Below are 16524 nucleotides of genomic sequence, written 5' to 3' on the forward strand. Positions count from 1 at the left end.
ATTAAAAATAAAAAAATAAAAATTTCTCCATATTTTATAGAAGTTTTCTTCTTTTTGGAAAAGATACATTGACATCATTTAGAGTTTTAAATGCATGATCTGTAATTTGATAGTTGAAAGAATATACTTTTTTTTAAAAGATTTTATTTATTTATTTATTAGAGAGCGAGCGAGAGAGAAACAGCATGAGAGAGGAGAGGGTCAGAGGGAGAAGCAGGCTCCCCGCTGAGCCGGGAGCCCGATGTGGGACTCAATCCCAGGACCCTGGGATCATGACCTGAGCCGAAGGCAGTCGCTTAACCAACTGAGCCACCCAGGCACCCAAAGCATATTTTCAAAGATAGTTTGGGACATCAATACTTTTTCAATTTACTCCAGCTACAACTTTGAAATACTGGTTTGAGGCTTTTCAAAGTTGTAAACTATAGGGTTTACAAGGCAATATCAATTAAAGAGGTGGGGGAATTATAGCACTTATTTCTTTTTTAAAATAGTTTTTATGATACATTTCAGAATTTCTTGGAAGAAAAAATGACCTTCGGCTCAAGGATGTCATTTTCTAGATGTTAAGTATATTCTTTCGGGGCGCCTGGGTGGCTCAGTTGGTTAAGCGACTGCCTTCGGCTCAGGTCATGATCCTGGAGTCCTGGGATCGAGTCCCACATTGGGCTCCCTGCTCAGCGGGGAGTTTGCTTCTCCCTCTGACCCTACCTCCTCTTGGGCTCTCTCTCTCAAATAAATAAATAAAATCTTAAAAAAAAAAAAAGAAAAGAAAATATGCTTATGTTAATTTAAAAGGTTTATTTTTAAAGTTAATAAAATTTTCCAGTCTTGGTTAGCTTTGCTGGGTTTTTTTATTTTTTTATTTTTTAAGATTTTATTTATTCACTTGAGACAGAGAGATACAGAGAGAGAGAGCATGAGTAGGGGGAGAGGCAGAGGGAGAGGGAGCTGAGCCAGGAGCCTGACATGGGTCTCGATGTGGGGCTTGATCCCAGGACCTGGAGATGATGAACTGAGCTGAATGCAGACGGTTAACCATCTGAGCCATCCAGGTACCCCTATTTTTTTTTTAAATAAAGCCAGCAAATACTGATGTGTGAAGGATGGTATGTTAAGCCAATCACTGAAAATGTCTCAGAAACTGGATTTTTTGAATTTTCAGAACAATAAAATAAATTAGTGTTTAATTTGGATCATGATTTTTTTATTCATGTACTAACTAGAGCTTTCCTCCAATGTGTGATGCATATTTACTACTTGTTTTAATTAGCAATGTTTACTTCTTCCAAAAAGATGATTATTAGCTGGACCAAAGTGGGACTCATTCATTCGAGGAGTTTTTGGCCAAGTCTGTTGTAGCAAAGTGAGGTGAAGAACAGAGGCAACTAGCAACAACTACTGAGTACTCACTTTTCACAGAACTTTCTAGTATGCGCTATGGGTAACTTTAAAGAAAGCAACAGTCTCTATCTTTACAGTGTTTAAAATTAAATAGGAAAGTCTAAAAAAAATCTATACATATATATGAATAATTTAGAAACAAACAAATACAGCAGACATAGCTTGTATTTGTACCACACACACTTTCAGAGATGAGAATGTTACTGCAATTCTTTACTCGTTTGCAATAGACACAGTTTAAGAAAGAAGAGTAGGGTGCAAAATGATGTAGGACCATTCTGTTATAATACAGAAGGACTAGCCACAGGCTCTCCACATGAGAGGAATCAACAGTTCCATACATTAGTGTGTACATGGGATACATGGTTCAGTCAAACTGGTAATATGGTGTTCCTCTGAAGAGCTCCCCAGAAAAATCCAATTCAGAAAATCACAATGTATAGATACCAGGGTCCTGGTGCAAGTTTACTGTTTGTCCTTCCCTAAAATAGAATCTAAACCCAGGATTGCTTTCTGGCCTGAAGAAAGAGGTACAGCAACTCACAGACCAGAGTTGTCGTATTGAATGTGGTTTCCTTTTAGACATTGTGATAGATAAATTATTGAAGTCATCCTAAAGAGATCTAGCAGGCTATTTAAAGTAGGGATTAGATTATTTTGTCAATTATATTGGACATGATTTTTCAATTCCTAGAAACATTTTTCAATGAATCATTTCATCTTCTCTTCTGTAAATTCACTCTTTTAGTTGGCTATATTTTATCAGAGGGTGAATTAGGTCTTTGCTGTAAGCATGCTATATAACAGACATCCACTAAATTTCCATGGCTTACAAAAACAATCATTTTTTTCCACATCCACATATTGGTAGGTCATCTGTCATTTCGGTGCTCTCAGCTGGGCTGTCTCATCTTTCCTGGGCTGGGCTGGATCACAAGCTTCAGATTGATTTGATTCTTCCTTTCAGGATTCAGGCTGAAGAAGAACTAGATCCCTGAGATAAGTTATGGCAAAGGGGAGCTGTTCCAAGAGTATTGGCTGAATCTTGCCACTAAGGCACAAGTTGGGAAAAGGCACATGGTCATCTCTGCCCAATATTCCATTAGCTAAAGCAGTGTCACTTGGACAAGCCCAAAGTCAACAGGGTAAGGAAATATACTCCATCCACAGGTGAGGGATAGCACAGCAGGTGAGAGAGGAGGAACAGTAGACCCTTACTACAATCCACCCCAGTAATGTAAGAAAAGAGATAGATAATAAAACCTAGTGTCTCGGGCTAACGTGCAAACACCCCTCTAAGAAAATCACAATTGCAAAAGAAGTCAGGATGTACCAATTTAAACTGATCAGTAAGGATGACTCAAGCTCATACCCAGCCCCAAAGCAGCTGCATGCCTATTCAGTTGTCTCTTTCAGGCACGGATAGAGAAGCTTTTCTGACTCTGTTTTATAAAACCACACCCTCTTCCCCTTCCTTTGGTTAGGATTTTGGCCATGATTTCCCAAACAACAGCTTTTCTTCTGGGTGTAGCTCTGGCCTCTGCCTCAGATACTCATTCTTATCAAATCCTTCATTTTTACTCACTTAGCCTGGGTCAGATATCCTCCTCCCCCCCCCCCCGCCCCCCGCCCCCCGCCCATCTGATCTTTCACCAGAAGCATTTGGCACCTAGAACCTGGCAACCATGACTCCTGACTGACTGGGTGTTCTACCTTGAAACTGTCCAACTTTTTTTCAGAATGTGTATGCTCAAAATATGAACGTTATAAATCAGGGGAAAGATAGTATGAAGTTGGAATCCTTAATCTATAACTCTTAAAGAAAAATTGTGATTAGGTTCTATATATTCATTTATTTGTATTTGTATATTCATTTATTTATATTTTTATATTCATTTTTATTTAAAACAAAGATTAAGCTGTTGGGCCCCCTAAAGACCAGAGAAGCCATGAGATATGGCAGAATAAGGTAGTTTATGCTTTTATCTTTGCCTGTGTCATTAAGACTTATAGTCACCTTCTACATGATGTATCTCCCTGTTTTTGATCTCTTGGTAACCTTATTTGAAGGATGACAGCATGAGTCTTAAAAGTTTCATGTACTCCCACTCAACTGATACTAAATATCTGAGACAAGGCCATAATATTATCTTTGTTAATTAAAGACATATATATCTTTGGGACACCTGGGTGGCTCAGTCAGTTGAGCATCTGACTCTTGATTTCAGGGTCTTGGGATCGAGCCCTGCGTTGGTGTCTGCGTTCAGTGCGAAGTCAGCTTGAGGATTCTTTCTCTTCTTCTCCCTCTGACCCTCCCCCAGCCATCCCAGGCTCATGAATGTGAGCTCTCTAAAAGAAATAATCCTTCAAAAATATATATATATATACATCTTTTATTCAAAACTAATCCCAATGTCACATATAGTCCCTCCAATTTGAAAGTTTAGAAATTCCATACAAATTTAACAAATACATTTAAATGATGCAACTGCTGATTTAGATAGCACTTAACATTTGAAGCTATATTTTATTATTTATCGGACATATTTTTCAATGAGCATCTGATAGAAAAGTCTTATTCTCATGAACTACATTTTTATGTTGTTTTTCTTCACTGACTTAGAGTCAGTCATTCCAGAGAATATTTATGGATCATCTACCATGTATTGAGCACTGGGCACTACACACTATAAGAACCAACAGTATAGACAAGGCTTCTGTCATCAAGGAGATTTTAGATATTATCTTCCAGGAAGACAGATAAGAAAAAGCAAAATAAATTAAACAAAAAATATTTTTGGATAGTTCAAGGTTTTATGGAGAAAATAAGCAGAGAAATGAAATAGAAAATGACTCCCAGTATGTGTGTTACTCGAATTAGGGGGATCAGGGAAGACATTTAAGCTGAAATCTAAAGGAACAAAGAGATAAGCAATGTGGGTCTCCAGCCATGTGGACATCTCTGGGAAGAGATCTCTAGGCTTGGAGGAAAATAAGGGAAAGGCTCTCATGTTAGATTGGAGCCTATGGTGTCCAAGAGACAGGGGAAAGACCAGGCAGGATGCTGGTGCCCAGTGAGCAAGGGGGAGCATGGTAGCTGGTGGGCTCAGGGTGATGGGTAGGATCACGTCTCTGAGGCAGTTTTGACACAGATGATAGTGGTTTCCGGGGGTGGTTTTCAGGGGGTAGCATATATGTAGGCCAACAAAGAGAAGCAGTTTGCCTATGAAGAAGCAGCTAGGACCAGATGTTTGGGGATCTTATTTATAGTAATATCTCTCTCACTCACTAACTATGCAAACTTGACCAAATGAACCAGTCTTATGGATCTCATTTTCTTACCTGTGAAGATAGGAATATATACTGTCAAGGTGCCATTATTGCCTTTGAAAATTAAACAAAAATCTAATGATCTAACATTGACTGACAGCTAACACTGTCATATTAAGCCTCTTTATTTTATGTTAATCGGACTTGGAGTCTGTTTGTCCTTCAGCCTAAAACCGTAATAAGCATAATTTGTGGATGGACAAAGTACTACCCTAGCAACAAAAAATTAAGCACTTTCTTTGTACTAAGCTAATTTGTTTAAAATGCTCACATATAAATGGAAGGGGAAATGCTAGAGCCCTGATAGAAACAGAAATTCTTTCACAAGATATCTAACAGAATTTATGTATTCATTGAGTCCGCACGTGTTTGTTAAATCCCCACTAAATGCCAAGTACCTTGATGATCATTGAGGACTTGAAGTCAGTGCCCGGTGTAAAGTAGTGATTTCCTATTTATTAGATTATTTATTAAATTAATTATTTATTCAAATGAGTAAAATATTATACAGTGATACTCTTGTTTTAACTGAAAATAGATTGGAGAAAGCCAAATAAATGTATTTATTTATAAAGAGATTTATTATAAGGAATTTACTCATGTGATTATGGAGAATAGCAAATTCCAATATCTGCAGGGTGAGTCGGCAGGCTGGAGAACAAGGATAGTACACAGTCCAAAGCCTGAAGGCCTAAGAAGCAGGAAAGCTTGATGGTCAAGTTCTAGTTTGAAGGTTGGCAGGCTCAAGACCTGGGAAGGGTTGACATTTCGGTTCAAGTCTAAAGCCCAGCTTGAAGGCAGTTGAGCGGGAGGAATTCTCCATTACTTGGGACCGACTAGCTATTTTATCATATTCTTTTGGCTCAGCCTTCAACTGATTGGATGAGGCCCACCCACATTGTGGAGGACAGCCTACTTTACCCAGTCTACCAATTTAAATGTTAATCTCAAAAACACCCTTATGGAAAGACCCAGAACAATGCTTGACTCAATATCTGGAAACTCTGTGTCCCAGTCAATTTGATACATAAATTAACCATGATAGTATCCAATTTTTGAGGCTGATAAAGTAATGAAAATAGGTGATAATGAAAAGGAAAAGAAAAGGAAAGAACTGCAAACATTGTAAAGATATTAGGGAGGTGGAAGGAAATAGGGAGAGTGGAGTGTGCAGCAAGCATTTTCCATTCATTCAGATTATCCGATGCTTATTCGCCAAGTTTGGAAAAGCAGTCCTCGCGATGACTATGGATGCAAAGTTAAAGCACCTTTTCCCCACCGAGTACTCCCACTGTGGTACTGCCTCTGGAGAGGTTTTTTGTTTGTTTGTTTGTTTTCTGTTTTTGTTTTTTTACTGGCTGTATATGTATAGTGTTTGCATGACTATATGGTTGGGGGTCGGGGTGCAATGAAAAAGTAAGTTAAAAAATGGGGACACTGACCAGGCAAAACTGGTGCGTAGCTCCTGCTTCTTAGAGACAGTGTTGCAGTTTCAAGACAACTCACAAACATGCAGTTGTGAGCAAAATATTAATGACAACCTTGAGAAGTCACACAGTTCAATCCTCTGCCTTCAAGTTCACACTTAAGTGTTCCAGAAATAAAATTCGATCTCTTTATTTTTCTATTTCACCGGAAAGGAACATTCCTGTGGCGAATTCATTATCAGAACTATTCGATTTCCTTCAAAATATTGTCACACACAATATTAGTACATAAGAAGGAGTCTCTTAGTGTCCTTAGGTGTTCTGATAATGCTGTTACTGTCCCTACTAACAATGCAACCAGTTCTCCGCTCCACTGTCAATAGACATCGATTGTGTGACGGGCGGCTTGCTAACTGGCCTCTTTGGAGCTCAATTCCTTCAACAGTAAAATGAAAGTTTGGATTAGAGAATCATTAAAAGAGTCTTCTAGTTTTAATTTTGTATCTATGATTCCTAAAGCCTTAATATTCGATTTTTTTTTTTCTCCTCTAGCCAGGCTACATCCTTGTCTTAAAAGGTACCATGCTGCCCTCATGTGGTCAGATCTGAAATAATACACAGTTACTGAAGCCAGTAAATACATTTGTTTTGTTTCAATTAACATTCATAAATGGTCAGTAACAAAATCAGTTTGAATCACCTATCTGCTAAAAGTGTCAAGGTTTTACCCATTCACAGTGATGCAGAGTTTTCATGTAGGAATAATAACACAAATACTAATGGTAGTTAACATTGATGAGCACGATCTAAATGTTAAGCCCTATCCATATTTTACATATCTTATTCCACTTGATTCTTCAAAGATGGGTTCTTTTTTTATTCTGTCATTTTTCAGAATGCAGAAAGTAAAACACAATTGGGTCAAGTGTCAGGACATCACAGTAAATAAATGGGAAAACCAGTATCAATCCAAGAGCCCAGACTCTTTCACGGCTATATTCTCATCCAGCCATTATATATTTATGAAAGTTCATTCCCTAACATTCCTTTGTTCCAGGAGACATTCCTAAGGAATTGGACAAAGAGTTCTTGGGAATGTGATGAGATAATGTATATGAAAACTACAAAATGCAATGCCTGATATGAAAATAAGAGCTCAAAGAATGTTAACTTATTTTAATTATACATCCTATTGCTGATAGTATAATGCTTCTTTGTTTAATAATTAATATTCACTCTCGATTGTGATGTGAATCAATAAAGAGATTAAATATCTTATACCAACCAATGAGTACTCATTTTCTCAGTTGTTCAAATGTTACCAGGGTGAATGCAAAAAGATCTGTTAAAAATTTTGCAATGAAAGGGGATATTTTTTTTCAGATTTACAGCTGTATTGGATGACTTCATAAGGCAGATCAGTAGTGGCTGTGTTTTGAGTTGCAGAAAAGAAAAAAGAAGCATTTTCAATTTTAGAAGTGGGAGGGTGTATCCCCTCAAATGGTCAGTATAAGACGTTAGAAGTGTGATAGCAGGAGCCGGGACACCTTGCTAATCTCTGGCTCTCTGAAGGCTGGCTGTGTGAGTTTAGGTGTTCTTCATCTCATTAGGAACTGTCTCCTCAGCAAATTAAATGGACCAGGCTCTAAGGATTTTTATATGCTCTGCCAACTTCTACATTCCATTGTCCTAGTGATTCTAAAAAGTCTTAGGCCACGTTCACCTTTGGCCCACTTCCGTTAACAATGTCAACAATCACTTCTTGGCTCTATAGATTAAGTTTCAGAAAGCCCAATAGAGGAGGGCTTGTATTTGGTTAAGCTTTATTTAACTTAGCTATTTCTCAACCACCTCCGTGAGACTTGAGGCTAACGGTCTTATCTCTCTGCCTCTAATAACTTAAAGATAGTGCATGCCATCAGATCCTTTTAATGCATCACCCAGACACCGAGAGCTAGCGATTCAGTTTCGTATAACATTCTCTCTCCCCAAATTCCATGCAAAAAGCATGCTCTGCTATCATGTTACCTCTAATTTTTATTCCAAACTCCAAGAACCCTATTTCCTTAAATATCTCTAAATAAAGAAATACGAACTTAAACAAAAATTCCCCAAGTTTGCTGGGTCAAGGAGAACATCTAAGAGGAGATTATGGCTATCTTTAGAAAACCTAAACAAGTTAGAGCCATTGGGAAATTACCTTATTTCCCTGATAATAACAATAGCTAGCTATTAAACTATATGAATATGAATACAGCGTTGACATCAGTAAAGAAGATCATTAAGATCATTAAAATGCAAGGAAGGGCTACAATCTTCAAATATGAAATTATTTTTGTCTAAGGACTTAACAGTGGAGAGAGTAAAGTCTGCAAGTCTACAAGTTGGTTCTAAATCTTGTCCAAAAGAAAACATTACAGCCAAATAATTAGAGCTATTATGAATCAAGTTCTCTGACCCAAGCACTCTTTATCTATTACCTCTAATTCTCATAACAACACCAGAACTAGAAATTATTTCCAATGTATATATGATGTAATCAAGGCTCAAGAAGGATAAATAATTTCTTAAGGTCACACAGACAACTTACAAACAAATATAAGAACCCGTGTTTACCCAAATTCAAGACTATGGTTTATCCACTATATTATGCCACCCACCAAGGTCTTCACCTAACGATTACTTTAAAGACTTTGTGATGCACAAATATGGTATAAAAAATGGTGATAATCAGGAACAAAGCAAAGAGGTTTCCTCTCAGCACTGCTTTTCAACATCATACTTAAGATCCTAGCTAATACAATAAGACAAGAAAAGGAAATAAAAGCTATACAGATTGGGAGGGAGAAAATAAACTGTCTTTGCTCACAGATGACAGATTTGTCAATGTAGAAAACCTGAAAGAATCAACCAAAAAAACCCTAGAACTAATGAGTGATCCTGGCAAGGTTGCAAATTATAATGTTAATATACTAAAGCCAATTTCTTTCCTATATACTAGCAATGAACAAGTGAAATTTGAAATTAAAAACATAATATCATTTGTATTAGCACCCCTAAAAATAAAACACTTAGGAATAAACCTAACAAAATACATACAAGATCTATATGAGGAAAGCTACAAAACTGTAATGAAAGATATCAAAAAACTAAATAAAAGTAAAGATATTCCATATTTATGGATAGGAAAACAGTATAGTCAAGATGTTAGTTCTTTCTAATTTCATCTGTGAATTCAATACAATCTCAATCAAAATCCCAGAAAGTTATTTTGTGGATATCAACAAACAGTGGTGCTAGAACAACTAAATATCCACATATAAGAAAATGAACCTAGACATAGATGTTATACCTTTCACAAAAATTAACTCAAAATAGATCATAGACTTGAATGTAAAAAGCAAAATTATAAAACTCCTAGAAGGTAACACAGGAGAAATCCTAGATGACCTTGGGTATGGTGATGAGATTTTTAAATACAACACTAAAGGCACAATCTATGAAAGAAATAAATCAGAAGGTAAATTTTATTAAAATTAAAAAGTTCTGCTCTGTGAAAAACAACGTCAGGAGAATGAGAGACAAGACACAGACTGAGAGAAAATATTTGCAAAGGACACATCTGATAAAGGGCTGTTATTCAAAACATATAAACAAACTCTTAAAACTGAGCAATAAGAAAACAGGCAACCCCACTTAAAAATGGGCCAAAGGCACTTTACCAAAGAAGATACATTAACAGTAAGTAAGCATTCAAAAAAAACTATTCAATATCATGCCATTTATGAATTGCAAATTAAAACAACAATGAAATACTATTATACACATATTAAAATGGCTAAAATCCAAAATACTGACATCACTACATGTGATGTGATGTGATATGATGTCTAAGAATGTGGAGCAAGACGAACTTTCATTCACTAATGGTAGGAATGTAAAATGGTAAAGCTACTTTGAAATACAGTTGACAATTCTTACAAAACTAAATATACTCTTATATATATATACATACAGCACTTGTACTCCTTAGTATTTACTCAAATGGAATTAGAAACCTACATGCACACAAAACTTGCACATGGATGTTTATAGCTTTATAAATTGACAAAACTTGGAAGCAACCAAGACACCCTTCAGCAGGTAAGTGAATAAATAAATTGTGGTATATCTGAACAATGGAATATTATTCAGCACTAAAAAAAAAAATGAGTTATCAAACCATGAAAAGATATGGAGGGAACTTAAATGCATATTACTAAGAGAAATTTAAGCCAATTTGAAAAGGCTACATACTGTATGATTCCAATTATATGACATTCTGGAAAAGGTAAAACTGTGTACAGTAAAAAGATTGTTGGTTGCTAAGGGTCAGGGGAGGAAGGGATGAATAGTAGCACAGAAGATTTTTTGGGCAGTAATACTACCCTGTATGATTCTGTAACGGTAGATACATGTTATTACACATTTGTCAAAATCCACAGAATATAAGAGTGAACCCCAGTGGGGAATAATGATGTATCAATGTAAGTCATTGATTGTAACAAATATGCCCCTATGATGGGGGATGCTGATAAAGGGGAAGGTTGCTCATGTGTGGGGACGAGTAGTATATGGGAACTCTCTATACTTTTTGCTCAATTTTGCTCCAAACCTAAAACTGCTCTAAAAAAGTTTATTAATTCATAAAAAATGTGATCAATTACAAATTATTGAAACCAAATAATCCTTCAAAGCAACAAAACTAAATCATTCTGCAGCTAACTGTGTCTGTAGTTAGAATGCAAGTAGCTGTCTTTTTCATATGCTGCCTGAGTGACAGTTTTCTAGAATTGTTAAGCATAAGGCTAAATTTCCAGTCAGGATGAGTCACCCTCAACTACACAATTTTCACCTAAAGCCCGGTTTTCTATATGCTTGTCCCCTCCCTGTGAGTCCTTCTTTTCTCTTACATCTCACCTTTGGAACAATGTGATTATTGCCAAGGCACTAGAAGCCAAAATGTATGTATTTTTCACAGGATCCATCTTGCTTAAGGGGAATGGAGAGCCAATAAAACAGAATGTACATTAGTATTAATGACATACTCAGAATAAAGGATACCGGAATTATTTTCTTAGGTCCTGAAAATGACAAATTTCTGCTATTTAAAATCATTATATGAGAAAGAAAGGGGGTTTTAGGCTCCCCAGGCAAAATAATATTGTCATGCAAAATGAATTGTTTTTACCTGTGAATCCCGGATTTTTTTTTAAATACTTAAGACTATGGAATAGTCAGCCGATGCAGAGAGAGAACGAACACTATTTGGCTCTGGGTAGTTAATCATGGTTCTAAGATAACCCATTAGCTCTGTCTCCACAGTGCAGTAATGCAGCAGACCTAAAGCATGGCTCTGTTCACATTTATTCAAATGTCAGCAGAATAGAAATGGATTGAGGTTTCTATAGAAACCCCTTGTGGTTTCAGGTGTTTCTCAGGGCATTTTGTTCCATTAACTGTTTGGAGAAAGAAGGTACGCATTATGCCTTTTCATTAATGGCATTTTCCCTCCTCGTTAGAAGCTGGTCGGTGGAGTTCCCACATTCTCCTTTGTTTTACCACATTTTTGGCAGCCCCTGTGATAGGCTTTCCCCTCCAGCTGAGAAAGTAGAATGAGCTACTTCTAAAGCCTGACAAATCCTGCCCATTAGCAATGGCTGTTCACACAGCATTTCTTCTTTTTTGGCCAGAAAGGAAATTTGAAAGTCTTGAATCTAGAAATTTAGGTAACACCTTTTCTTAGGCAGAATTTATAGAGTCACTCCGACGTGTTGCCAATCCAAAAGGTTAAGGACAACGGCAATGACCATAAACTCAATCAACTACAACAACAAAAGAGGCAGGTGTGTTTGTGAGATTTCATGGCATTAGTAAGATTTTCACTGTAAAGTCCAAGACTGAAGATAATCAAATCTTTCAATCCATATACTAGCTAATTAGTTGCCTGGAGGAATGATATCCCTTCCCACAACATAGGGAGAAAAAATTAAAAAGAAAAAAAAACAACCATTCAACACAGAAGTAATACAATGACTCAAGGACATTATTGGATGCCATGTTTTCCTATAATTTATATTAGAACATAGAAAGCTCGTGGAGCACTGTGAAAGGTCTGATTAATAAGGAAAAGCCAACAGGAAATAAAAAGAAGAAGAAACAACCACATAATATGCCTTGGAGTAACTGAGAGCAGCCTGGTGTAGCTGAAAAACCAAGCATGAGCTCTGAAATCTCACAGCTCAACTTACATCTTACTGTGGCGGCTTACCACTTAGGATCTTGAATAAGGTCTTTAATTGCTCTACAAGTCCGTTTCCTCATTTGTGAAGTGAGGATAATAATTCTTATATTGCACGGTTGTTGTAAGTATTAGAGGCAAGGGACAAACTTCCTTATCAGTGTATTCATTATCTGAAACCCTGCAGCTATGAAGTCTGCGGGTATGCAAACTTCCCGTATCATGAAAACATTCACTGAAGAACTAACCCGTTATAAAATTAACCTCCATTCAATTATTTTCCCCAATTTAATACTAACATCTTTCTCAGCTTATGTTTCAAATTATCTGACAATCTTTGGCTGATTACTTGAAGTTACAATATCTCATGCAATTATAGTGATCACTGATAACAAATTTATAATGCATCTCTGAGAAGGTGTAGGATATCATGAAGTCTATAAATATGATGATGAAGAACAGGACTGGCATAGCATAGTCCAGTGCCAGACGGCACAGACTCAAATGCTAGATACACCAGTTACTAGATGTATAACCTTGAGCAAGTACCTTAACTTTTCTGTGCCTCAGTTTCCCCATCTATAAAATAGAAATGATCATACTATCTACTGAAAATATATGTTATGAGGATTAAATAAAGGTAAAGTGCTTAGCACATGCTTGGTAAATCATAATAAACACACGAGTGTTTATTAAGAATAAAAACAAAACTCCATAACAAAGCCCTTTAAAAATGAAGTAGAATGATTAAAACCTGGAGAAAACCCAGAAGGTTCTTGACAGGTAGGAAACAACCATAGATAGCGATTGGAATATCCTAGAAGTTGAGAAGCATTTGTGAAAACGGATGAAGTCCCGGATTGTTTTCACAGACCAAAAAAAAAAAGACCATGTTTGTCACTGGGCTGCTAAAATGCAAGATGAGGTTTTGGTAGCCGGTCTTCAGGATAGCACCAAGGAGCCCCACCTTCCGGTGTTCCCACCCGGGGCAATCCCCAACTCCCACAATGCACCGGGCTTCGTCTGTGAAAACAGGAGCAAAGGGACGGCATTCCACTCTCAAGGTTATGTCACAGAAGACCCTGCTGCTTCCAACCTCATCAGCATCCCCTGGCTCGTTCTCTCTCTCTCTAACCACTCACTCGGAAGAAGACAGCTGTCGTGCCACAAGCAGCTTTCTGAAGAGCCCAGGTGGGAAGGATCTGAGGACTTTGTTCCAAAGCCGGAGAACTAAGCGCTCCTGCCAATAGCCATGTGAGCTTGAAATCAGATCCTCTTTCAGATGACTACAGCCACCCCGACTGCTTGTCTGCAACCTCGGGAGAGAGCCTGAACCAGAACACTTCCCTCAGCTGTTTCCAGATTCTGGCCCCACGGATAATAAATATCAGTGTTTTTGAGCTGCTAAGTTTGGGGGTTATTGGTATGCAGCAACAGATAAGGACTACCCTGGGAAGGAAGCCCCATGGGCTATTTTGCAAATTTAATAAAAAAAAGTTTACACCTCTCATACAGATGCCATTTATAGTGTTTATTCTACAAATAGGCAGATACTCGTGACCTTCACTTTACAAGATAAGTCCTTCCAATCACTTTTTGTTTTTTAACTTTTTAATAGGTCCTTTTGATTCCCGTTCAATTAGCCTGCAAAGACCTAAAGAGTCGGTGTGTTTCTCATTTCATCTACTCTTCCCCTCTCTTTCTACTCCATCCACGCTCACTTCCCTTTTCTGTTTCTGGAATATGCCAGGCATACTTCCGCTTTAAGGCCTTTGCATTGACTCTCCCTTCTGTCTTACTTTCTCTTCACCCAAATATCCGAATATCTCACTTCACCTCCTGTCTTTAATCAGTGTATCCTCCACTGCGAAGTCTATCCCAAGCACCTTACTTAAAATTGCAACCCCACCCCTTCCCACGCCTGACTCTCCTTATCCCATGTTATTGCTCCGTAATACTTTTACTAATTTATTGTCTCTCTCCTCGCCAGATGCCTGCTCTATGGGACAGGGATTTGTCTCTTTAGTCACGTACTGTACTCACATGTCCTCATTACCTAGAACAATGCCTGGCACTTAATAGGTGCTCAATAAATGTTTGTTGACATGAGCTTAGGAAGTAAATTTAGTTGAGGGGCGCCTGGGTGGCTCAGTCATTGGGCGTCTGCCTTCGGCTCAGGTCATGGTCCCGGGGTCCTGGGATCGAGTCCCGCCGGCAGGGGGCCTGCTTCTCCCTCTCCCACTCCCCCTGCTTGTGTTCCCTCTCTCACTGTCTCTCTCTCTGTCAGGTGGATAAATAAAATCTTAAAAAAAAAAAATTTAGTTGAAATAGCTCCTTTATAATACCAACTACCCTGGGTTAAGAACTGCTGCTGTACTTAATTTTTCTGACTCAGAAAAATTATTAATAAACAGTAGCTATGATCTAAAAGCAAAGCTCCATTTAAAAGTAAGAATTGTTAGCTTGAGTGACTCACAGAAAGGACCAGGTGCAGAAGAACTAAAGAGGCTAAGATGGGCATTGACCTGTGAGCTTATTATCTAAATTAAATCTTCATCATGACACATTCTAAGAGCAATGTATCTCATCATGTGTGCACACAAAAAGACTTTCATGCCTCTCCTTTCAATACTCAAAACAGATGTCCATCATTTTTATTACCAAGTTTGCATCAAAGAATAGTATTACTCACTTTACCTAGACAAAACTAAAGACATAAATCAGATGGTGGTTCTAAAAAGTCTAAAAGGGCTATGACATCAATTTTGAAGATTTCTGGAAGCCTTGCTTGGACAAGATGCTCATATAAAGGCCCATTAGCCCTGCCTTTATGGATGCGTGGCCTGTACAGTCACACAGGACCTTGTACTTAGAAGGGCCCATTACTTGGTTTAATGCTCTGCTGTTGCTGTCTTGGAATTCTTAGGAATTTATGAATAAGGACCCTTCATTTTCACTTTACAGCGGGTGCTACAAATTACGTAACTGGTTCTGAGGCCCAAAGAAGACAGTGTTACTCAGCTACCACTTGCTGTCCAAGGACATAAACAGAGGTGGAATGACAAGCGAAGCATACAGAAATTTCTGAGCTGCATACCCCAGCCCTCTCCCCCACCCCGCCGACCTTGAGAACTGGACAAACAGTAGTTGTGCTCTAGAGCTTGCTACTCGAAGCGTGGCCTGGGCCAGCAGCAGCCTGGGGAGCTTGTAAGAAAAGCAGAATTAGGACCCACTCCAGACCTGCTGGACCAGAATTTACATTTCCTGTGCACTCCAAATTTGAGAGACAGATCTGTGCTGTTCCAAGAGTAATCCAGGACACCTGCAATAATGGACATCTGAAAGAGATTTTTTTTCCTTCAAGGGGATCCTTCCACAGGAAAATCCCTAATCTGAGATGTTGCCAGATTGGGATGCTAACTGATTTGAACATTACTTTTGTTCCTTCTGCGGTCCATTCTCTAGGATTGGGTTAATATGAAGTGATGTGGTTTGAAAAAAATAAAAGCAAGAAGAAAGTATGAAGAATGAGTTATTATGAACTAAGCTGAGAAGGTGGAAAGAAATTACAATAATAAAATGAAGGGGGGGGGAAGCTACCTTAAACATATAATAGCAAAAACTGAACACTTAAAATATGCCAGCCATCTTGCAAAGTGTTTTAGGTGGATTATTATATTTAAATTTCACTATAGGGGCACCTGGGTGGCTCAGTCGTTAAGTGTGTGCTTTTGGCTCAGGTCATGATCCCAGGGTCCTGGGATCGAGCCCCGCATCGGGCTCCCTGCTCCGCGGGAAGCCTGCTTCTCCCTCTCCCACTCCCCGTGCTTGTGTTCCCTCTCTCGCTATGTCTCTCTCTATCAAATAAATAAAATCTTTAAAAAAAATAAATTTCACTACATACTTCAGAAGGACGTGCTACTTCTACCCTTCTTTGCAAATGGAAAAACAGGTTTGAGTTTTTGAAATGGCCATAACAAATAAAGACATTGTGCATTATTTTCACAACTGTAAATTCCTGTTACGTTTTTATAAACATCTGCTAAACGAATGAATGCCTTTGTGTAAATTCGCTAACATTTT

This window comes from Neomonachus schauinslandi, chromosome 2, assembly GCF_002201575.2.
Source record: "Neomonachus schauinslandi chromosome 2, ASM220157v2, whole genome shotgun sequence".
In the NCBI taxonomy this organism is placed as follows: Eukaryota; Metazoa; Chordata; class Mammalia; order Carnivora; family Phocidae; genus Neomonachus; species Neomonachus schauinslandi.